Here is a 24,673-nt window from a genome sequence, read left to right on the forward strand (position 1 = left end):
GCAGTGAGCTGAGTCTTACTGATGGGTGAGAGCAGAGTTTACAGAACACCACTCTTAGGTTTGCGTTGCAAATAGTTTTTCATGGATTGTTTCTTGCGTGCTTTCTTTTTCATTTAATTTATGGTTTATTTTAATCCCTCGAAAGTTCAACATTTTCCTACAGTCTAACAGGTCACTGTTTTCCCCAAAGGTTTCTGCTTTTGTTTTGTTTTGTTTTGTTTTGTTTTGTTTTAATCACCCTATACGCTTCTAGTTGTTTATAAGATTTTAACTATATTTAAACCCCTAGTGTATCTCAAGTGTGTGATTTGTGGGTAGGGATCTGTAGTAATGACCTCTCTGTTGCTGTGATAAGCAACGTGACCACAAACAACTTACAGAAGGAGGGGTTTATGTGGGTTTATGGTTCCCGAGGAAGAATCCAAAATCTTGGGACACCATGACAACAGAGAGGCCCAGCATGTCAACGGGAACAGGAAGTGAGGGCTCACAGGTCAATCACTCACAGGAAACAGAGGGAAAGGAAGTGGGATGAGGCTATGACCCTGAAAGCTCACCCCAGTGGTTTTCACCCAATAAGGGCTGCTTCTCCGGAGGGTGAGGCACCAAACTGCACCACTTCCTGAAACCATGTTCAGCATATGGGGGACACTCTTCATTCAGACCACAACAGGAGGCTGGTCTGTGGGGAAGGCGCTTTCCTCCCGAGCTCTGGTCTTCAGCCTCTGATGTCACCCGGGGTCCCCTCGTGTCCATCCTGCCACCATCCCATTGACCTTTGCCTAGGAAGAGACTTTGGAAATTGGGACAGTTGACTCAGTGGTTGGTGGGGACACTATGAGGAGCAAGGACTGGGGAGGCTGATAGGACAGAAAGGGGAGAAGGGAGTCAGGGGCCAAGGAGCTTGCCCCTCTGTGCCCACCACTCACCCTTAGCTCCGCTGAGGTCATTTGGCAACACAGTATTGTGAGGCTGCTCTGCTGTTTTTTCATCGGCACACAAGGAGACTGAGGCTCAGAGGTGCTTCATACCTCAGCTAATGGGATCACCTTCTTGGGGTGCTTCTAAAACTAGAAGACCTATATTCTGTTCCTCTCAGAGAGGTGGAAGGCTCCAGCACCAACTGTACCCTACACACCCTCCCCATCCCCTGCATCCCTGCCTGCCATTTGGCTGGGTCGGGAAGGTTTTCCCATTTCCAAAACCAACCCGGAAAGACCAAAATACTCCTGGCAGGGAACCGCACTTCAGCTTACAGCTAACATCTTCATTATCAGTTAACACCTCTGAGGGGCTAGCTGGCAGCCAGCGGAGGGTACTGAGTGGCGCCTGGCGAGGTGTATCTGGGTTAAGAAAGGCTGGGGAGTGCAGCTGGCAGTTCATAGCTTCCCCTGGCTCTGTAGGGAGAGGAAGGTGATTGGACCACAGGAGGGAAGGTGGGGGAGGGGAGCAACAGCTCCAATAAGCCTGGGGTGGGGCTCAGCGAGGGAACTGGCATTAGGCACCTGCTACAGGCAAGTACCAGGATGCCTGGTGTGTGTCTGGTCTCTGGAAGGTCAGAAAACCAGCCACTCATGATCCACCCTGGGCCCAGCTGTCAGCAGTCACTCAGCTGAGACCCATCTCCAACACCCACAGTTCAGATCTGTCATCCAACCCTGCAGAGGGGGAGGAGAGAGAGTGAGCCATCTGGAATCTCCTCCAGTTCTCTGAGGGCCAGTCCACCTACCCTGCCTGGAGGGTTAAGGTTCAGTTTGCCACCAGAGTTAGGTTCAAGGTTCAAGGTATACACAAAATCAGGGTTCACTAACTATGATAGCCCCGGGGGTACAATTGTCTAACGCTGTTGCTATTGCCAGTTTGCTCTGGGAAGGGGACAGAAGAAGGGATTTCTCTCCTCCTCTTACCTCTCTGTTCATGACAGATCTGTGTCTGTAGGTGGCCATCATATATGTAAAAGTAACAGACACCAAACTGTTGTTATTGTGTTAGACTCTGGCTTAGTCTTGCTGGGACCCTGGGACTAAAAGCAACCTCTTCACCAACACCCCATTCCCTGCCACCTGCCTGGTCCTTGATGGTAACCAGGCCCCGAGTCACCAGCTAGCTCTCATGCTTCTAGCTGGAGGCCTGGCAGGTCCTGGGTCAGCCCATTGCCAGGTGCACTCAAGTTCCCAAAAGTGCTGCATGTGCTCAGGGAGGACATCCTGAGGGAGGGGCAGGAGTCGATAGAGACTCCTGGCAGGGAGAAAATGCCTGATACCAGAGAGCAGAGCTGAGCAAGAGTTCACAGGAAGTCTGTATGAATGGAAGGGCAGAAGGGACTGGGTGGCACTCACCTATGATAGGAAGAGGGGCCAGGTTAGCAAGCAGACTTTATGCGGAGGCTCTGGGAATCTGGAGGGCCACAGCGCAGGGAACAATGGCAGAGTTGCCCCTCTGTCAACACTGTGACAGTCTGGGTCACACAAGGCCTGGCTTTTCTTCCTAGTGTTGCCTCCAGACTGCCATCTGACTTTAGGGCATGAGCTAAACACCCACAAGTCTCATGGGTCACATCTGTGGGCTGATGCCAGCCTGAAGGTTACATGACTATGTCTTGGTGTGGTCACTGTTCCAGTCCAGTGCCTGCCCTGGGTGGGCAATCCTAGGAACATGACTGGGCTTGGGCTCTACTTCCATGCCTGGGAGGGAGACAATTGTGTAAGCAAGAGGCAAAGCATTAGAGGCCCCGTGTGTGTACATTTTGTTCCATTTTAAGCAATGTGTTTTTTTTTTAAGTGAGACATAATTCATATACCACAAAAGCTGCTATATTGAAATAGTTTTTAGGATATACACAGGATTGTGAAACCATGGTCACTAATTCCAGTGTGTTTTAATCACCTCCAAAGAGATCATATACCTATGAGCAGTGCCTCCCCATTGCCCTCTAGGTTCAGCCCTGGCAACCACTGACCCACTCTGGCTTCAAGCAGGAGTCACAGGAACCCTGGTCCTCGGCATCACTGTTTCATGCTCCTCTAAGCTGGGCTGTGTCCCACTGCCCCATTCATTATCACGGCTGCATAATAGTTCACCAGGTGTGCCACATTTGTTTATCTGGTCACTCAAGGACATTTGAGTAGCCTTTACTTCAGAGCCGTTGTGGATAATGCTGTTGAGAACTTGTGTGCCCAGCTTTCCGTTGAGTCTCCCGAGCCTGTTCTAAACTGTGGGGTTGCTGGTCAGAACCATGTTTAGTTTGGATGCATTGGATACAGGCTCTTAGGCACTGTCACCCCTGCTGTGTGAGGCCTTGACTTCAGTGGTACTAGAGGACATTCTGGAGGGGATCTACCTGGGCTGAACTTCATCCCTAGGAACATTTTCTAGGGCTTGGGGAGGGAGGAAGTGAGTTTCTGAGGGCAGGATCAGGCTCACCGGGCCTAGCCTCAGTGTCTCCCTTCTTTCAGTGCCTTCTGTCTCACTGTATATCCCCTGTCATGTTTCCAGGAAATAGATAGTGACTGGAAAGAAATGGAAGCTCAGTGGTTAGCTTCATCCCTTTCTCACTTGGTAACTGGCAGTCTGAGAACCCAGGACTGGGGTGATTCTAAACTAGTATACGCCATGTCCCAAGATGACACACAGCCTTCTCCTCTCTGCTGGGTGAGAGCTGGGACAGGCCTGGCTAGGAGCTCCCAGGGCTCTGCAGAGCCAGGGGCAGTGCCGACACCCAGGTTTCTGCTCTGCCACTTAATGGGTAATTATACCCTGACATGCACAGAGGCGAAAAAGGGATTTTCTGTGAAGGAAAATCTCCTGTGAAATATTCAGGCCACACTGGGCTTCACCTCCCAGCCAGCCTAGTCACTGCTGCTTGGCTTGGCCAGGGCTAAAGAGGCCATGTGCACCCAGAGGCAGCATAGGGCTTCTTATTTCCTTCTAAGCAGAGAGGGTCTCAAGGGCCAGTGAGAGCCCAGCTTGAAACTTCAGACGCTCTGTGTGTGTGTGTGTGTGTGTGTGTGTGTGTGTGTGTGTGTTTGTGTGTGTTGGGCATCTAACCATATCATATATATGTGTCTCCCTGTGTTTGGGGAATGTTTTTGAATGTGTGTATCTGTGCATTTGCCTCTTTTTTGTCTGTACATGTTCATGTATGACAGAGTATGTACCCCTGATCATGCTGGTTCATATGTGACTATCCAGCATGTATGTTTCCCATGCTTGCTTTTGGCCACCTCGGAAGCTTCTCAGTGAGCCCATTTTTCTGACCCTACATGTGGCATTCTCAGGTTCCCTCAAGCAAAGGGCTAGCCCTGCCGTGGAGTCTGGTCCGGGTTTGTGTATGGCCTGGAAGTCTTGAAAGCCCTCACACCTCCCTGGCTCTGGGGTCGCAGATTACCGCTGATGCGGGGCCTGTCAGTGTCTGTTTAACCGTGATCACAGTTTAGTACTTGATTGAGGGTGTTAATGGTATTTTCTTCTGAGAGTTCATTAAATTGGGACATGCCTGTCCCTTTGTTGGTGGTCTTGCTCCAACTCCTGTAGCCCTAGTCCATAAGCCTCCTACATTAGCTCATGGATCACTCCCTTCCCCACTTGGCTCTCATACCTCATTCACTTCTTCCTTTACACTTACCAAGCAGGACTAGAATTATTTTACCCATATGGTAGAAGGTAACACTGAGACCTAGACAGGCAGAGACAGGCCTGACGTTCTGATGAATGGGGGCTGGGGAAGATCCAGCTCTGGGCCCTTGGTAGAAAAGACCTTGCCTGGGAAATAGATGACCCACGCTAAAGGATGCTACCTTCCCAGAGCCAGCTCTCCTCCCTCCTCCCACTCACCATGTCCTGGAGAGATGGCCACATCCATCTCTTCATCTCAAACAGGCAGGTACCAGGGCGTTGCCATTCTCATTGATATCTCTTCATCGTGGCTGTAATTAGCAATTCTTCCTAGCTGAGCCTGGTCTGGCAGACAAGAAGAGGAGCTGTGGCTTATGAATGTCAGCTGTTAATGTCACACTGGCACACTAACAGAGGGCTGAAGCAGGGAGGAGAAGTGAGGGGACTGACCTGAAAAAAGTCAAGCCCTCTTCTCCACTCTGCTCTTCTACTCTCTCTTCCAACAGACATGTGTGGCCCCTTAGCACAGCTTACCCGAGCCCCCACCGTCCTGCCCATTCCTGGAACATTTACCCCGCTCATCTCCATCCTTCCAGGATGGCTTGGCCTAAAAAGCAGCTTCCACAGTTCTGGACAAGTTCTAGCTGTTCTGATGGGGCTCCTGTAGCCCCAGAGACTCTATCAAAGCCCTCTTGGATTGCTAGAGGTGACAGAATGTCGACTCAGCCTCTGTCCTTAACACAGGGAAGGTGGCCTCCCTTCTCGTGAGCTGGCTTCACTTAGGCTTTTTGCATCCCTTCCTCAGAAAGGCAGGCATGGCTCACTGTGGGCATGCATGCTCCCAGACCTGCAGCTTTGTGGCCATCCACCTCAGGTTTCTGCTCTTCTTCCTACACAGAGAGAGCTTGGTGGGCAACCTTCCATCATGGTACTGTTTGCCTCCATACACCACTATCCAGATGACTAGAGCCTTCAGTCCCATGAGCAGAGGAAGCCAAGCCAGCCACTACCAGACGGGTTGAGTTACTCACATAGCAGCCCGCCTTTGCGTCTTGCTTGCCACTAGCTGTAGCCTATCCAGGGCTTGACGCCTAGGCCAGTATTAAAACAAAATAACAGTGCAGGTCAATAGTTTCTCTCTCTCTCTCTCTCTCTCTCTCTCTCTCTCTCTCTCTCTCTCTCTCTCTCTCTGTGTGTGTGTCTGTGTGTGTGTGTGTATGCATGTAGAGACATATGTGTCTACACACATGTGGAATCCAGAGGACAGCATTAGGTATTGTTCCACAGTTCTGTCTATTTATTTTGGAGACAATCTCTCACTGTCCTGACGTTCCCAAGTAAGTTAGTCTGGCCAGCCATTGAGCTGCAAAGGATCTGCCTGTCTTTACATCCTTAGCACATAGGATTCCAAGTGAGAGCCATCATTTTCAGCTTCCTTTTTATGTGTTCTATTGACCCAGCTCGGGCTTTATGCTTACAAGGAAAGCTCTTCACTGCATGAGCCCCCTTTGGGACCAGCTTTTGCAATCATTTGATTCCCCTACTCACCATTTATGCTTTACAGATGGGGAAACTGAGGTGCTAAGTCATGTTAGCTACTGGGGATGGCAGAGCTAAGCGGTGGCCACAGGAACCAGACTGTGCAGGTTCCAAGATCTCTCAGGAGCCTCTGCCTGCCTCTGCCCCCAAATCAATCTATCTAGGAATATGTTTGCGTATGCAGAGCTCCAGGGTGAGAGGGTGCACCCCAGCCCGCAACATGGAGGCAGTCCTAAAACAGGTACTCATTCAGTCCTCAGTCAGCCACCAGGTTGGTGGCAACAGAAAGCCACATTTTCCAGAGTGCTCACACCCCAGAATGCTGTACACTCTGGGAACAAGGCCTTTATCATACCTCAGATGCCCCAGGTTTGTTGTGATGTCTGCTGAATGGGGGGGTGTGTAACTTCAAGGACCTGGAGGACACTGTGTATCTGAGGTCTCAGTGCAGATCTGAGACTTGGCCAGGATGTCCTATGTCCATATCTCTCATTCACTTAACCAACACTTGATGGGTGCTGGGTACTAAGGCCTGTGGCCATGCCCTTAGGGAGTCCATAGCCCAATGGGGACAAAAGCTTGAATGGGGCTGACAGATTACAGAGGAACCGGCCCAGTGGAGGCTAGGTAGTGCTGACTGGGGGTGGGCGGGTTAGAGGAAGAAGGCTGCCCAGCAATGCAAACATTTGAACTTGAGTTAAGGGAAAGCAGATGTGTTCAGACTGTTGGGAAGGGCAAGCACCCCAGAAGGAGGGAGCAGTCTATGCAAGGACTCTGAGCAGGCCTGGTACCCACTGTAGGCAAGCCCGAAGTGGTACAGCTTTGCTTTCCACCTTCTCTGCATGGGTAGGTCAGCATTCATGGGTGGGCAGTTCCCTGGCCTAGGAACTGAGCCAGCCACAGAGGGATTGTGTGAAGACAAACTGGGACTGCTTTGGGCTTAGGAGCCAGATGCTGTGAGCTAGGCCTGGAGGGCAGCTGGGATCATGGCTGCCTCCACAGCTGTGAGAGCTCTTCAGCTCACAGCATCTGCTGTAATGGGCAGAATGGAGAAAAAGGCCAAGTATGCTGGAGTCCCGCCTAGGCAGCAAGTACCGAGTGCCTCAATCTTTCTGTGGCATGTTAAAAGTCTTTGGCCAGGGGCAGGGCTCCAGCTCTTAGGCTTTAGCATAGAATTGGGCTATATGCCATGTAGGGACTTGTGGGGGACAGGTCCCGGGAAAAGGGTTGATACAGAGTCACAGAAGGACGCCAGCCTGGCATTGAACTTGAACAAGTGGTGAGGCCTTCCTCTGGAGTCCAGCAGTTTCTAAGCCTTTGGCTTGGACACCCAGGGGCTAATCTAAATCTTTCCCTCACACCCATGGGGCCCAGAGTAGGCACAAAAGCAGCAAGCATGCCCTGTCCATATTCACAGAGCCCAGGCAGGTACATATATGGGCCCACTACATAGATAGGGTGCAGTGGTCTGTGGCCATGTGTGGACACAAGAGCACATGACCAGCAAACAGCCGGCTCTACAAGGATACCTCCGTCTCTCCCTTCATAGCCAGAGGCGACAGGGACTTGCTGCCCCTGGGCCTGGCTCTCCCTGCTGCCTCACAAGGCCCTCTGAAGTCCTGGAGACAGGCCCAATCAACTTGCTGGGGACTACTCGGTGGCTGGCACTGTGGAAAGACGTGTGCCCCGAGGGGACAGTTTAGGCTGACAAGACCTTACCCAGCCATCTCTGAGATGCCTCCCAGAGCAACCGTACAAGAACCAATGAGGCACTGCCTAGAAGGAGACATGAGGAAAGCCAGAGGGTCCCATGGGCCACAAACCCCTGACCAGCCAGCCACAGTCTCAACCCCTTCTCTCAGCTAGGCCTGGAGTCCCAGCTGGAAGGATGCAGAGCCTTTCACCTATTGTCAAGAGCATATTTCAGCTATTAGTGAGGGCAGCCAGGGATTTGGGAGGATTTCTCTTTCATTTCCCAGGGCTTTCAACAAACCTCCCCCCTCCCTGCTCCAACTGCTGGGGCTGCACACACACACACACACACACACACACACACACACACACACACACACTACACACCCAGGTTGGGGAGTAGGTGGGGATAGATCTGGTTCATTCTTCCAGAAAGGGCTCCTCAGTCTCCCCCATCCTCCCAGCAGATGCTCAGTGTTGCAGATCCTGGCTGCAGTCCTAGGCCAAGGCTGACCCTGGTCCCCCTGTGATGGGGGCCTGAGAATTTCCTCTGACCAGCACTAGTGGATCACTTTTGATACTCTACATATGGCACAGAGGGGTGACAGATACCTCTCACCCCTTGAGACCTTCCCATTTCAGCCTCTGGGGTCTGAGGGACAAGGGTTTGTCACTGTCTCCAGTGAGCCTAAGTCTATGGCCCCAGAGCCATGTAGCGATCGATGCCCAAAGCACAGAGGAAGACTGAGTGCTGATGGTAAAGTGGAGGCTGGTGAAGATGCCTTGGGGAAGGGGCTCCCATAGGAGAGAGTAGAGAGGAGCCTGAGGAAGCCACTGCTGTTTCAGAAGGGAGCTTGGAGTGGGGACTTGGCTTGGCTAGGAGCCCTGTGGTGTGCTAGGAGGGGTGAGGGGGTTTTTGGCTAGCCCAGCCTGTTTAGCTGCTGCACTCCAGAGGAGTTCTCAGCTGGACGCCTCCCCACCCCCACCCCTCACCCTGGCACAGCCCTCAGGGGACCCAGCCAATCTCTTATTCCTTCTGCCAGGGCATGATCATGGGTGTCAGCTGTGCTGCCTGTTGAACGAAAGAAATGGTGCATTTGATTTAAGTGAGCTGTAAGTGTGTGTGGTGTGTGTGTGGGGTCTTCCAGGCGCCACCAAGGAAAGCCTTAGCCTGGGATTTGATGGAGGTGGCACAGATCCCTCAAAATGTCTTTTGGGTTCTGAGGTGACCCCCAAAACACCCCTCAGCTTTCTTTAGAAGCTAGATATTCCCTTCAGAGTGTGGTGACACCATGGCTGCTTGCCTTGGTTTGTCTATACCCAGAGCCCTGTGTGTGGCACCTGCTTTCTCCCAGCAAAGGATGTGTGTCCACTCGTGTGCTATTGAGGACACATGTATGTACCCGGGGTGGGTTTGTCAGCTTCAAACTCATCTTACAACCTGGAGAGGGGAGCACAGACTCTGCAGGACTGGAAGAGTTAGTTATAGACCACAGAGAGGCAGACAGGTCCCTCATTCACCACCACTTAGGAGTAGCCACCCTGGTTTGGGACATGGGAGCCCAGCTGGCAAAGACTCAGTTTCCTGTCCTCTTGTCCCTGAGGCCCCCAGTCAGCTCCATCCATCTTGCTTGATGACCCACATAGAAAATCCCTTTTCTTACTCCCTGCAGACCAACCAGCCATATTGTCCCTTGTTCTCAGAGGCTCCTTGGACAGGAACTGGATTGGAAATGGGAGGTACAGCTGAGGAAGGGAACAGAATTGTGGGGTCACGGTGTCCCCCACTACTGTGACCTTATTCATCATAAGCACTGTGAGACTCGGGAACTTTTAGACTAGTGAAGCATGTGAACATGTCCTGATCACTAGGGCAAGGTTGAAAGATGTGAATGTGTCTATAATCCAGTCTCGCTTGGCCCATCTCCATCCCTCACCTCAGGCCATGCAGGGTACTGGGCAGTGAGTGGACATGTGGCTGCACGGTTGTCAAAAGCAGGAAGTGCTCAGAAAGGCAGAAGAAGAACTGGCCTATCTGCCATGGAAGGACACCTGACCCTCCCATTGTGCAGCCATGGGCCAGACAAAGAACCCAGGCCTATGAAGGTAGAAAGCTGGCACGTGCCTCACATGTTGTATTGAGGACATTACTGTTCCTTATGGTAGCACAGCCGGGGAACTGGACAGTGACCAAACTGATCATATTTGGAGCCTCAGATGGCACAGTAGGCACTTAGTAGACTTGCTTAGTTTGCCTTTCATGCAATAAACTCCAAAATGGCTCTTAGACCAAAACTGGCTAGCCTCAGATTAAGGTGAGCTGGAAAACAAGCTGTTTTTCAAAACTAACTCGTACTAAGTTGTATATGACTGCATATGACTACTAGAGTTTCCCCCGTCTCTGGCACTGGTACATGAAGGAGGAGTGTCGACACAGTAGTATCATCGACTGCCAGTGCTCAGTTTTTATCGTGTCAAGCACTGTTCTACCACTGTGCATATATTAAATCACTTAATTAATCCATTAACTCAGATGGATTTCTAATGAGTAGGAAGGGAGAATGTTGAGGGAAAGGGGAGTGAATCGGGAGGTGGGGAGGCGGGAGGCGAGCCTCTTCCTCCTCTCCTTCCATTCCCACTTGACACTGAGGAGAAAGCACCTCTGTGAGCACTTTCAGCCACAGCAGGCATTAACATGGATCCCTGGGAGAGCAAGGGATGTGCTGCTGCTTGGGGCTCGAAGTCCTCTGTGGGAGGGTAGGGTTCAGGTGAGACATCACTACAGTACCTCAGGGTGCCTTGGAAATCTGGGTGTTGATGTTATCACACAGGCTCACTGGGGAATCAGAGGCACTGGATTCCTCCAGGGCCCCAAGGCCATGGGACTCTACTCTGTGGCACATCCTCCAGGGCTTGTCCATCAGCCTCAAATGGAGCTGACATTGGAATCCCATGTTGCAATGGGAAGGCTGAGGTCCGGGAGATTAACTGTGCCCATTCTTGCTCCTCAGAGAAGAGCTTGCTCCTGAATACCCCCAGTTGAGGTTGAAAGGGGGCTGCTGATTCTACAAGACTTTCCCTCCCCACCGCTCCCTTGCCCCTCTTTGGCCAGGTTGCCAGGCCCCCTTTGCCTTCCACCAAGCCGCCTCCATCTCCCAGACCTCCTCTGGAGGAGGCTGGGCATCTGCTGCTAGGCTGCCCACAGCCCCTCCCAGCCAACAGCTTTCAAGGTCAGGCTGCCTGGATATCCAGTAAACTGATCCAAGAGACTTCCATTAGAAATCTCCCAGCCACGGCCAGCTTTTCCCATTTGCCTGGCACTCCACGCTACAGCCTACCCATTGCTTGGCATCAGGACCCTAGAGCCTCTGAACTCAGACAAGGGTGGCGCCACTCTGAACTGACTCCAACCTATCAACTGCTGTGTTCCGCAAAACAAACTCCTTGTCCTCTCTGAACCCCTGTGTCCACACCTAGGATGGTGTCTGGTCATATGACTTTGATATCAAAATGACAAGGGGAAGGGACAGAATGGCCACTCTGATGAGGGTCCCTGAGGAGCCCTGCTTAGGGGTCCTCAGGTGGGAAAGGTCTATGTTAGGACTATTGCAACTCCTTGTCTCAACAAGTTCAAGCACATTGATGTGGGGTCTGGGCCAGGCTGGCCTCCAGAGTGAGGGAGAGGGGAGGGACAGGAGGGTGAAGCATGAATAGCTCTGAGAAGTGATGCTTCTTCTCTGCACATCTGACCACAGCAAGCCCATACTCATGCTTGGCAATCTCAACGGTCCCCTCAGGGATCTGCCAGGCCCGGCAGACTCTAGTCCCTGCCCTACCCCATGCTCAAGCCTACATCTTTGAGGAAGTTTTTCTGTCCTCTGTCGTAGCCTTTGCTGTTCTCTAAGTGCCTGTGTGTCCATAGTCACACGTGGTCTCATGACATCAACCCAACCTAGAGTAGCTACCGAGGTGACCCATGTCCCAGGGTGCTGAGCTTTGTGCTAAAGCCCACTATCCGTCACAGCAGAGTAAGGCCCAGCTGGATGTCTCTCCAGGCCCTGCTGCCAGCCCAACTGTCTTCTTCCTCAGAGGCCCTCATCTATCTACATGCCTTTGTGGGCTGCTGAGTTGTGTCTCTCTGGCCTTGCTCTGCCAGGGAGCATGCCTGTGTTTCTGGCCAGCACTGATTCCCCTTTGCCTGATAGACCTGAGCTGAAGAGCAAATTCGTGCTCAGCTGGTGTTTGTTGAGTGAACCAACTCTTTGGGCCTCAGTTTCTGGATCTATACATTGAGGGAGAACTCAGAGGGTGAGAGGGAGGCTACACCCAGCTCAGAGTGAAGAGGGGGAGTCCTGGACTCCAGGGTGAGTGCAGCTGAGGCATGGGCAATAGGGCAGGGCAGGGCCTTCCCCTTAAGGCCTTCTACCATGGCCTGGGCCATTTGTCTGCCAGGACTGAGGTGACCAGAATGAGGTTCAACTCCTAAGGCCCCTTCCCTTCCACCCCCAGGAAGCAGATGGGCCAAGCTTGGGCAGGCGGTAGATACAGGCCTGGCATTTGTGTATGTGTGTGGTTTTTTTAAAAAATCTGACACATTTTTGTCACGTCTTGGTTCATCAGAACAGTAAAGGAGGCGGGAGTGTGAAGAATGTTTTAACTCGCAACTTTGTAAGAGTTCCAGGTTCTCCAGGGCTCCTCCCCCTCCATCAGCCTCCCCCTCCCCATGGAGCCTCCAAGCCCATCTGTTCCACAGTCCCTGCGCCCTGCCCCCATCTATCCATCCATCCCTCCTTCAGCAGAGGCATAATCGGAGGCAGAGGCTTGGGACTGTGAGAAGGGCTAGGCAAGGAGACAACAGCTTTTGCTTTGTAGTCCTGCTAGACCTGGACTTGCTGGGTGACTTTATGTCACATCTACACAGTGTGCCCCATTTATGTGTTCCTGTCGGGTCTGGCCCACCACCTGTGGGGTTCTCTGACTCTGACATGCATAGAAATGTCTGCTGAAAGGGTTAGAAACAAGAAAGATAAAAGTAGAATTCACACAGAAAGCTCGGGGTTCGTAGCCTCCAGAGAGCATGACTGCAATCATGATCAGTCTTTGCTCCTCCTCCTCTTCCTCCTCCTCCTCATCATCCTCCTCACCCTCTTCATCCTCATCATCACCATCACCACCATCATCCTGCCATGCTCACCCAAAAGAGAAGATGGCCCTGGGCTAGCTGACGTCTGAAGTCAAATGAGGAGGAGATAGGAAGTACTGGGAACCAAGTACTTCTTATGTTCTGCTTGGGCCCAAGCAAAGGATGCAGCAAGGGTACCGGGCCCTAGAAGACTGTTCTTTAGCCACCAGCCCTGCAGTCCCCAACCCTGGCACCAGCTTCCACTACATTAGTCATGGAAATGCCAGCTGGCCTGGAAAAGCAGGATTGTCTACAAGGCAGGCGGGCAGGCACTGCCCTGGTAGGCATGAGAGGTTTGTGGTTAGGGAGGGGCAGTTCAGCTAAGGCCCCGGGCTACCTCTTCATTCCATGGCTTAGAGGTCTGGGCTCTGGCGCCTGCACCATTGCTGGACCGGGAGGCATTGGCACCATTACCAAAGACAAGAAAAACAGCACCTAGCTCTGCTTCTGTTCCCCATACCCTTCCATACTTCATGGGGAACTCCCAAGCTCAGCATTTATATCACACACAAAGGCAGGGGGGCAGGAGACAGGTGAGGCCCACCTTAGGAAGCCCCAGCTCACTGCTGCCCACAGAGAGCTCCTGAGTATCCTGCTGGTGTCTGCATGGGCTGCCAAAGGACAGCTGAGAAATCCAGCATGCCCCTTATGGCAGCCCCTGCCAGACCCAGGGCCGGCTGAGTCAATGTGCCCTGCTCGAATCTCACCATATGGGCTCTGGGCGTCTGCAGGGGGTGGAGCTGGAGTTGCCATGAGAACCCGCACGTTGGCATTTCCTCTTTTGGGAGGCTGAACCATGTTCTGCAGGCAGTGTAGGCTTCTGAATCCCAATTCTCTGTGTTTTTAGGAAGGGAAAAAGGGCAGGGGAAGGGGGTGGAAGAAGGCGAGGAGAGAGTGTGGCGGAGTCAGACTGACAGCTCCTAGGGAGCAGCTGGCTGTCTGGGGCTGTCGAGGATGGATCAGGGGCTACTCTTCCCCTGGGCTCAGCCCAGGGACAAAGCTGGGTCTAAGATTCCTTCCAATCATTAGTTCCAGCCTTGGGTAAATTTCTTTCCTTAAATCACATGGCCTCGCCCCATGCCTGTACTCTCTGATTTCTGTGCTCAGTTGCTCAGGGCAGTGGAAAGTGGCATAGGGAACATCTAAAAGCAGAACATGCAGGCCTTGCTGTATAAACCCTAGTCCCTGCAAAGGGCTAATAGCACCAACCAGGAGGCTTCCCATACACCTAGGGAGAGGCCTGAGCAGAGCTCAGTTCTGCCATAGTTCCTTAGTATAATAGTTCAGGACATAGCTCCGACAACAGATGACTTAGATATGGGCCCAGTCCTGGAAGGAATGTGACTAAGATGACTAAGTCCTGGGGAGGAACTACCTGGGCAGGGGAAAGAGTCAGGTGACCAACAAGTAGGAAACTTGCTGCACAGGAGAGAGCTAGATCTGATCCATTCCACTCCTCTAGCCATGAGGCTGGTCATGCCACCCTGCTGCTCTGTCTCTTGGGGCCAGGCAGGAACCCATGAGATGAAAGGGTGCCCAGGGGAGGAACATCTGGCTTTCTTCCCATGAAGCTGTGGGGTAGAGAGGTGGGGCAGTGGGCCACCACAGCCCCTGGGTCCTGCCTCCAGTAACAGCAGAGCCTGGGTGGTGTGGAGTCCTACTGTGTTCCAAAATCTCAGTTAGTTCCTGAAATAACCAGAGGGAATGGCAGTATTTGACCGCTAAAAGGACTGAGACTCAGAAAAGACTTATAACTTATCAAGGTCACCTTACTAGACGGAGTACCACTTCCAGGGTATCCAACCTCTGACCTCTGACCTCTGACCTTCAGGCCTCCCTCACCATCTCCAGCAGGACACCGTGAAGGCTGCAGGGCACAGTACTCAACAAAGAGTAGAAGATGGGGAGAGACAGACCCTGTCCTCACTGCCTAGGGACACTGACCACATTCTGCCTGGGGCAGTGGCTAGAGCCCAGCTTGGAAGGAGCACTTTCCTGGCCTCCTATGGATTGGGAATGAGTTCTGTCTTTACCAAGTACCCACCCTGGCTCTCACTGCATGTTGTTAAACTTTTCTTAGCCTCCGTTTCTTCATCTGGAAAGGGGGAACCACAGTGGCTCTGTGCCAGCCAAACTAGCTGACTAAACCCCAAAGAGTTCCAACAACACCAGCTCCTTTCTCAGCCTGTTACATGGACTAGCTGTTCCTCGTCACTCAGAACTCCAGACTGACGGCTGGCCACCATTTTAACACGTATAGCCATCGTTGCCATGGCAGCAGGAAGACGCATGGCCAGTTTCTCTTGTGACTCATGTAACTTCCACTGAAGTTCCATTGTTCAAAACATGTCACAAGCCACATGTAACTCTGAAGGGGACAAGGAAGTACAACCCTTAACCACATGCTTAAAGAAAAAAAAAATCACCCAGAGAACTGGTAAACATCCCTCCATGATGGCCTCAGGCACCTGCCACACAGGGATGCTGTGAGCACTGAGTCGTCTAAAGGGAACACACAGAATGGACCTAATGAATATGAGCTCGTCTCCCCTGGGCCCCCAACTCTAAAGGAACCCATCTCCCTTCTCTTTCCTGGCCATGTCCCTCAGATAAATTACCAGCACTGACAATCCCTATCACAGAGATAAAGACCTTTAGCTTTGGAATGGAGACAGATGGCAACTTCCCCAGAGTATAGTATGAAGGCAGCTGGGGCAGGATGAACAGACAGGTGCCTCACTCTGCTGAGTCCCTTTTCCAGCCCAGAACTTCTTTAAACAAATGGAAAAAAAAAAAAAGCCCAGCAGATCCTGGTAATACCTTAACTCTATTAAGGACTTCATAAGACCCAGATCAAATTACATCTCCTGCAATCGAACGGTAAATCTGATTCCATTCAACAACTGTTCCATTCAACACCACAAGGGCCTAGAGGGTCTGGGTATCCCACTTGGCTGGGGACCTGCCTCTTGATTCGCAGAGGGGTGCCACTCTCCTTGGCATAGGTGTGCTCTAGAGATTAAGATTACTGAGTAAGTCTGGGTATGTAGGGGACAGTGTGACCTTGGGTAACTCCTTCTCCTTGGGTTTCTGTCTCCCCCAATTCAAAGGTCAGTCCAGTCTCCATCCCCATCTCTGACCTTCGTGTCCTGGGGGCACTCCTCTTCAAACTGAGGAGGTCACGGTGGGAGTGAAGGCCTTACCCATCCTCCCTTCTTTTGACCTTTCCCCATTAGCCAAAGCCCTGTATGCTAGACCCCACTCTGCCCTGCGGCACTCAGTCATTGAAGGACAGAAGGCTGAGCATCTGTGGCCTGTGGCAGATGAGAGGCAGGCATCACCCAGAGGATATGTTGACATGGGGGAAATGATTTACTTGTTCTAAACACACACACACACACACACACACACACACACACAGAACACGTGTCTCCTCCAGCTGCAGCCACAGGCAATAGATGGTGGGTTTGTTTGAGAAGACGGAATAGCTGTCAGCCACCATCTCTCAGTGTACTTCTGGAAGCCCAGAGAGGCTCCTGGGTCTCCGGGGATGCTGGAATGAGACCCCCTTCTACCTAATGAGTCCTCCTCAGCAGCAGGAGTACTAACTCCTTCTGGCACTTTGCGTTGATGAAGCGCTTTGTGTCTGGCTTCCTATTTGATCCCCACAGTGGCCCTGTGAGGGATGCTTCTGTCCTATAATTCAGTCCTTAATTCAGAGAAGGCAAAAGATATGCCTGAAGTCAATGAGTCACAATCTGCCCTCATACTGGTTGACTCCCCAGTCTGTTTGTGCCTGCCTTTCAGGAGTCACGTGAGCTTCCCTCTGGGATCTGGCATGAAGGAGAAATGGATTCTGGATTTTCCACTCCGGCTTTCCCTGACTTCTCCAGAATTTAAGAAGTATCCTGAGGCATCTCTTGCTCAACCTCAGCCTAGAATCCCTAAGGATCAATCTAGGAATCCAACGACCTCAAGACCTAAGAACATCAAGCCCCTTTCCCTGGACACAGACTGGACAGAAGTGGCCAGTTCATCAGGTAAAGGGGTCAGCATGGCACTGGCCAGACTGGCACTACCTCTTCCTTCACTCGGGGGAGCTAAGCTGATCGAGCGCCCTGAAGCTTGGGTGTGCTTGCTCACCACTTGAAACTGTTTGCATAGTGTGATTTCAAGGATCTTGAGTGGGAGAGGGCTCATGCACCAGGGTTCTTGCCTGTTAAGTGCCAACCATGAATGAAAGAAATTCTGGGTCAAGATGTTGCCAGTACCAACCACGGCTTCATACACATTTGAGGTTTCATAATTTGACCTTCAGGAGGAGACAGGCCATGTTTCTAGAGCTGGCTTGCCCATAGTTCTGGGTACGGCCCAGGCCATGCAACCATCAGATCCCATTATCCTCTCTGCAATACCAGCACCTGCCATATTTAGATCAGTTGGGTTTCATTAGCTTGTTTAGCTCTCTCAATACCAGCCTGCAAATTAGCGGAGGGAAGGTGTTAACTGCCTCGTAGGTTCCCATGCAGCTTTCTGAGCACTGTTCATTCAGCCACTGTCATTCATGCACTTTCACAGAGCACGCTGATTGAGTGTCACACCCAAGGATGCAGAAGTACCAGAGGCAGAACTTGCATTTACATTTCCATAAACTGAGAGCTCACTCTTCCTCCAGTCTGTTCCGTAAACATGGCCTCTGTTGGGGCGGGGCTATAGCTCTACGGATGAAGTTCTTGCCCTGCAAGTGTGAGGGAGAGAGTCCAGGTCCTCAGAAACCATGAGAAGCCATAATCCCTGCCCAGGAAGCTGAAGGCTTAGTTGGATCCAGAGCAAGCTCGCTAGCTAGACAGAGGGGCAAACCTCTGGATTCAACCGAAAGACTCTTTGCCTCAAATAAGGTAGAAAAAAACCAAGGAAGACCTCAGGCCTCCATATGTATACATAGTGCATGCACTTGCACATGCAGAAGGAACACTGCTTTTGTGTATGGGGTGTACATGCATGGGTGAATCTACCATAGCTGTCTTTCCAGTGACGTTGGTCTTTCTCTGTGCTTCTCTTTGTCTGATCCGGACCTGTGAAGCCACCTATGTGGCTAAATACACTCTAGATCCAGCCCAGGAAACACTGGCTCAGCAGAGGCTCAGGGTGGCTGGGGATAGCTGTCAGAACCAAACCTGTACACTCCAGCCTACCCATCACCTCTCCTCCCCCAACCTCATCCCATCCTATGTGCCATCCACACATGACCTCTCGCCTCTCCTGTGACAACCCCCTCAGACTGCTTTTACTGCCTTCTCATCCTGAGACTACCTCATCTTTGACCTGGCCTCTCCCTAGACAACTTTTGTCTGTCCTTTTCTCACCCTTCAACTGACTTCCAGAATAGGAGGGAACTGGAATTCAGAACAAGGATGCTCCCAGGATTGGATCCAGACCCTCTGGACTCCAATAGGATGACTCACTGCTCAGCCCAGACAAAACCTGCAGGGTCCAGGTTGCCCCCTGCTGGATGCCCAGAGTTGCCATGGCGACCCTCTGCCAGTCTTCCCAGCATGGAGACAATCAAAAAATAACAGCAAGAACTCTTATTCTGTGTCCCACCTGGGAGCCATTTAAGCCTCCCTATTCCTTTTGACACATAATAATTTTTTTTTGCTCTTAAGATTATCTTTAAATCCCCCCTCACTTTTAGGTTCCATGGCATAGTCTCCAAGAGCCTTTGATCTTAAACACACACGAGCTCACACACACACACACACAGGTGCACATGCTGTGCACCTGTTTACACACCACTCTGGAGACAGCAAATTGGCCTCCTGGTGCTTCAACAGCAGAGCTACAAGGAAGGCTTGGCACTGTCTCTTCATCTGCACACCACTTTACAGTTTGTAAACCCCTCCCCCACCTGGTATAATGTAGGCCCATATGCATACCCTCGCCTCTATAGTTTCCTATGAGAAGGCGGGGTCACCTGGTGGCTGGGCAGGGCTGGAACTAAGCCTTCCATTCCCTCCTGTTCTGTTCTCCCATCGCTTTCTGTGTGAGCCATGACAGAGTTGGAGTGGCGATCGAATGCCTCTCTCTTGCCCTCCATGAGCAGTGTTGGGAGCTACTCAGCGGACCACACAAAGCTCTCACAAGCCTCCTGGTTGCCTGGTTGTGGTTCCTGACCTCTCCCCTGGAGGCTTTCCCTTTCATGCTCTCGCCAGCAGCAGGCCAAGCAGTAAGCAACCGCTTGTCCCCAGCCTCCTCTGTACCTACCTACTCCAAGTCCCTCAGTTCTTCCTTGCCTCTCTTCCATACATGTCTCCAACAGACTCCTGCCATGCCAAAGAACAGCACTGCCGTTGAACCTGGGCATTGCCACATAGCTTGTTTGTTTTGGATTTGTGAGTAATTTCATATGCCATATGTTGACCAAAAGCATTCCCACTGTGTGATTGAAACACTTAGACCTTGGACATCCAAGGAGGGTCTGAGTCTTCAGAAAATTCACAATCTTCTGTCCCTGTGACTCCCATAGCTGCCCTAAGTGAAGGGAACTCCTCAGGTGTGTCTTGAAGGTACTTCCCCGACCTGTGTGTGCATGGTTTTTGTTTTCTTCCAGTGCAGGGGATTGAGCTCAGGGCCTTACCTATGCTAGGCAAGTTCTCTGTCATCAAGCCACTTTGGACTTGGGTTGTGCATGTCAAGGTCTACCACAAGGTGGGTAAAATAGCTCAATCTGCAAAGTGCTTGCAAGGACCTAAGCCACATCTCCAGAACTCACTCACGTTACAAAATCTGTACGATTAGGAGGAAGTACGTTCACATTCCCAAAGTAAGAGCAGCAGAGACAGGCAGACCTCTGGGCTCAGTGGCCAGCCATACTAGTTGACTCAGGGGCCAATGAGAAACCCTGTCTCAAAATGCAAGGTAGACAATACCTAAGGAACAATACCTGAGGCTGACGTCTGACTGCCGCGTGCACATGTGCACACACATGCACACACACAGCACGAAGATCTATAGTGGGTGCAGAGGAGAGAGCCTGCGTCTCTGTGAGGATCCAGCTGTGCAGAGGAGAGAGCCTGCGTCTCTGTGAGGATCCAGCTGTGCAGGATTCTGAGGACATTAGTAGTGGTAACAGGTTTAAGTCCCAGGCCTGGTCTCTGCTGTCCTTCTCCTCAGATCCTCTGTTTGCAGGGGAATTGGAAGCACACTTGGGGCCCTGCCTTAGATCTCCAGCCCTGCAGAATCAGGTTAAGAGGGTGACCCTTGGGAAGGGCATAAGAAAGCCAACATGGTATTCTTGGCTCAAGCCCACTTTACTTGTTCTCTGAGACTCAATGTACCCTGACTCCTCTTTTCACAGTAAGGTCACTGAAAGCTAAGGGGTGACCAGAGGCTGAGATAGGCTTGGCCATCATGCATGACCAGCCTCTGGCCATACAAGTGAGGATCTGGTCAGTCAATGCTACAGCCATCAATCCATATGGGGATGTGGCCTAACCCCAGTGTGAGCATGTGGAAAACTATGGGGTGAAGTCTCAGGGAGGGAGGGACATCTTTCAGAATAGCCATGTGCACAATTGAGCCTTTTTTTTTTCCTCTCTGCAAAGTGTCACCAACAATATGTCAGACTCAGAACCATTGCATGTTCCCATCAGCCACTGTGCCTGGGACACAGTAAGCACTCCTTAAATGCTGGCTAACATAAACTCAATGGCTGCTATCTAAGTGATCTCGGGGTTCAGCCTCCTCATCTGTAAAATGGGACTGATGATGTACTGATGGACCCAATACCAAGCCCCGCCCCACCATTCCTTCCCCAGAACAGAACCCCAGGAGAGGGAGGCAAGGAAACAGATATCTCCCTGTCTGTCTGTCAATCCATCTGCAACGGTGGCATCAGTTTTCATAGAGGAGGGGAATCTGCAAAGTAGTCAAAAAAATATTTCCTCTGTGACTCCAGAAGCCCAGCTGTTCTCTTTCAGGAAAAGTGCTGAGGGCTGAAAACACAGGAACAATGATAGAGAGACAGGAAAGTGGGGTGGGGGAGGGAAGAGAAACATGAAGGGCATGGGGCGGGGCAGCACAGAGGGCAAGGTTTAGCCAGGGCCTTTCCCAGGCCACCTGGAACAGCATTTAGCAAGACTACCATTTGCCCAGAAGCTTCGGGACCCACCAGCCACCAGTGTGCTTGCCCTGTGGGACCTGGGCTCAAAGGCAACCCTAGTGGAGGAAGACACATGTCACCACTGGCATTGTCGTTGTATTTGTGAGTCATCCTATCCCACCTGGAGGGAGGTCCTGTGGAGAATGTGCAGGCTTACCCCTAGACCATTCAGGACTATCTCGGTCCCTCCATGGGCCTCGTTCAGACATGGCTTCCCCGCCCTTTCTCCTCTCTACATGCTCTTCTCACTTCCTCAGATGCCGGTGTTCCTGTCTGCAGGCTGGGTCCTGACCCTCCCACCTTTAGACTTTACCCTGCTGCTCCTTATCTATAGCTCTGGTCACTCTCTGCCTCCTGTTAGACCCTCCCTGTCATAAGCAGGGTTACCTCTGCTCTGGCCCATGCTTCCACAAACAAACCCGAGTGCCCTGACCCACTGAATCCTGGTGCCATCTGCCCAGGTCTGGCACAGGCAAGCTCTAGATCAAGAGCTTGGGGGATTGGTGCTCTCACCTGGCCCTCCTTGCCCTGCCCACCTCTGGACCCACCCCCACTCTTGTAGCCACTGGGGAGAATGGCCTCCCAAGCTCCATGTCAGGAACACAGATGGTTAGACCCACATGGGCACTGGTCCCTGCTTTCTTCAAGAGATGAGAACCCTGACGGCTGCTCACCTCTCGGTGGCCTTGAGTGACTTCCTTGCCTCCCCAGGCCTCTGGTTCCTCATCTATGTCGTAAGGGTGCCAGCACAGGACTCCTGGAGCTGTGGAAAGTATGAAACAGCACCCGAGGGCACAGAATAAAGGCCTGGTAGTGTCCCCAGGGTCACAGGGTCCTCTGGCCTCATGTAGAAGAGCCCACCCTTCCCTGGCCATCTGATGACCATGCTCAACCATGAACCGCTAGTCTTTCCTTGTGGACAAAGCGGCCCCTGGAGTTCAGAGGAAGTGGTTGCTCCTGTGCTGATCTGTATTAAGAAGACATCTGGATGCTGGGAGTGACACGGACTGGTGTCCTCTGAGCTGACTATCCCTGGAAGCAGCTCTGCCCGGTTGTGCCCATCCTCCACTGCCCACAGAGGTGTGACCCGTATTCGTTGTATAGAGAGGAGAGGAGAGCTAAGGCCTCCAGCTTCGTGCTAAGCCACAGCTTGGCCCCTCAACCCTTTTCTCCTTCCCCACCTCTACCCCCCATTTAGCTCTCTTGGTTGCCATGACAGCAGAATCCTGGGAAGTAGGACTCCTTGGAGGGACAGAAACAGAGTGAGACCATGCGTGTGCTAGTGTATTTGCCCAGGTGGGTGTCTCCTTGCCTGCCGCTGTGGGTGGGACTGGGGACTGCATGTTTGGGTGAGGACTTTTCCAGGTCACATGGCTGGCTTATGCATGATTTCATGGACACACAGCTAGAGCACAAGCTGAGATAATCAGGGTCTTGCTTACTCCACGACTTTGTTGATAGGGCTGGAAGGTGACGGACGGGGGTCGACAGTTGGATGCCTGTCCCCTTGTTCCCTCAGCAGGCTCATGCGAATGTTCCTCTGTCACCTTGCCATGGGAGGCAGGCGGGAGAGGCAGATGGGGAAACTGAGATCTTCCTGTGTGTCTACCCATTTGATTTGGGGCTGTTCTCAGGCCTCCTGGGTCCTCAGATAGTAGTGTATTTGAGGGGGCGTTTGCTATGTTATACCCTTGGCCTTCCTCAACTCCCTGCCCCAGTAAGAATGGTCATTGTCCACCACAAGAGGAGCTCAGCAGCAAGGTTCCCTACTCAGAACTACACGCTGGCTTAAGAATAGCCTTCAAACTCCTCTAAAGTAGGTCTGGGGACAGCTCTCCAGGAAGACTGGTGAGATGCAGAGAGAGGAAGACCCACAGTGGAGGGTCTCAGGGGCAGCAGCCAAGTCCTTGAGTGGGACCAGCAGGCATGGAGACGGGAGAACACATATAGGAACCCGACAGGTCTGTCTGCTTGTCATGCTTCAGGCATGAGCTGGTATTTATCTCCAGCTAGGAAGCACACACAGACAGCCCATTCTACCTCCAACTCATCGAGGGGAAAATGCCACAGCCAAATTGAAGTGTGAAGAGTTGGCCGCTGGTGGAATGAGTAGCCGTGAGGTTGGATGGCTCAGCCCATCCTACCCAGCCCCCTGTATGATGGGGACCTTTCCGACCCCAGCTTTCTGGTTGCAAGCTCGAAGCCAGGAGCTCTTACTCCAGACCCCTCTACCCTCCTGAGTCACCTGAGGCAGCCTCCCTGCCCTGCTCTAGATAGAAGGGTTGAGGCTCCTGGACAAGCCTACTCTTAGATTGTGTGCATGGGAAGAAAGGAATCTGGGTGTGTGGGGCAGGGGGTGGGGTGAGATGCAGTCTGAGTCACTGGAACTTCCTGAGGGCATACCAGGCCTGTCTCCCCACTTGCCTGCTGAGCCACCACAGGCACAGGTATTTCTGGCTGGTTTCACACCTCAGCAGGTGGTGTGAACACACTGCCTCAGTGTGCACACCCATGTTTAAATTTGAGACTACAGGGAGCCTTCCTGGGGTCTGAAATCTCAGGCTGCCATCTGATCCATTCCATGTGCTCAGGACGAAGATCCCACCCAGGGACCCCCTGTCCAAACTCAAACTTTCATCACTGTGGCCAGGGTCAGGGCTTGCTTTGGTTTCACCAAAGTCATCTTTTCTCTTTTAGTGAAGTGGATACCGCCCCATCCCCTGCAGGGCGACATCTTCCCACAGTTTCAAAGTGACCAGTAAGAGCCCAGCTAGGAGCATGGCATGGTGGTTCGCACCTTCAATCCCAACACTCAGGAGGCAGAGGCAGAGGAAGAGGCAGGCAGATCTCTGAGTTTGAGACTCGCCTGGTCTACAATGTGAGTTCCAGGACAGCCAGGGGTGACTACACAGAGAAGATCAGTCTTGAACAAACAAAAAACAAACAAACAAACAAACAAACAAAGAGCCTGGCTAGGCTCAAACCTGCCTTGTTGACAAATAGACCCCAACCTGTGCTCTTCAGCCCACCAGACAATGTCTGGGTCAGAGCTGTAACTCCTGGGGTATGGGACCTGAACTGGGGTGAGGAGTTCTCATACATGGCCATAACAGTATAGAGAAGCACACCTGAGATTGGTAGATAAAGGGAGGGGAGGGATAGACTTATGCAGGCAGAGCAGACCCCATGGAGACTGCAGACCAGAGGTTCCTGACCTCCCTCCTGTCACCTAATTTACATGACCACTGTCCTCAAGGTGTGACATGACATCATAAATATTCCAGCTTCTCCCTTTAGCATCATCAAGATCTTGCCTGGACAAACATGGGAGAGGGCCAGGAGGCTACCTCTGCCTCAGCCCGCTCCAGAGATGGGTCTCCTCTGACCCCTGGCCATCATCCCTGCCCCTACTATCCAAGGACTCAAGTCCCCTTGCTAACTGCCCAGAGGTTTGACCTGTCTTGCTGTCCCCTGGTGGCTACTCT

General features: G+C 52.1%; 1 protein-coding gene across 4 annotated transcripts in view; it reads left to right on the forward strand.

Annotated features, from left to right (window-relative positions):
- Positions 1-24,673, forward strand: part of Lingo1 (leucine rich repeat and Ig domain containing 1) — a 180,135-nt gene that overhangs the window by 128,763 nt on the left and 26,699 nt on the right. For all 4 annotated transcript variants that reach the window (XM_031343639.1, XM_031343640.1, XM_031343641.1 and 1 more), the window contains one exon: positions 16,835-17,067. The gene's annotated coding sequence lies outside the window, so the exon portion shown is untranslated. The remainder of the gene's footprint in view (positions 1-16,834; positions 17,068-24,673) is intronic.

Source organism: Mastomys coucha, unplaced genomic scaffold, assembly GCF_008632895.1.
Source record: "Mastomys coucha isolate ucsf_1 unplaced genomic scaffold, UCSF_Mcou_1 pScaffold23, whole genome shotgun sequence".
In the NCBI taxonomy this organism is placed as follows: Eukaryota; Metazoa; Chordata; class Mammalia; order Rodentia; family Muridae; genus Mastomys; species Mastomys coucha.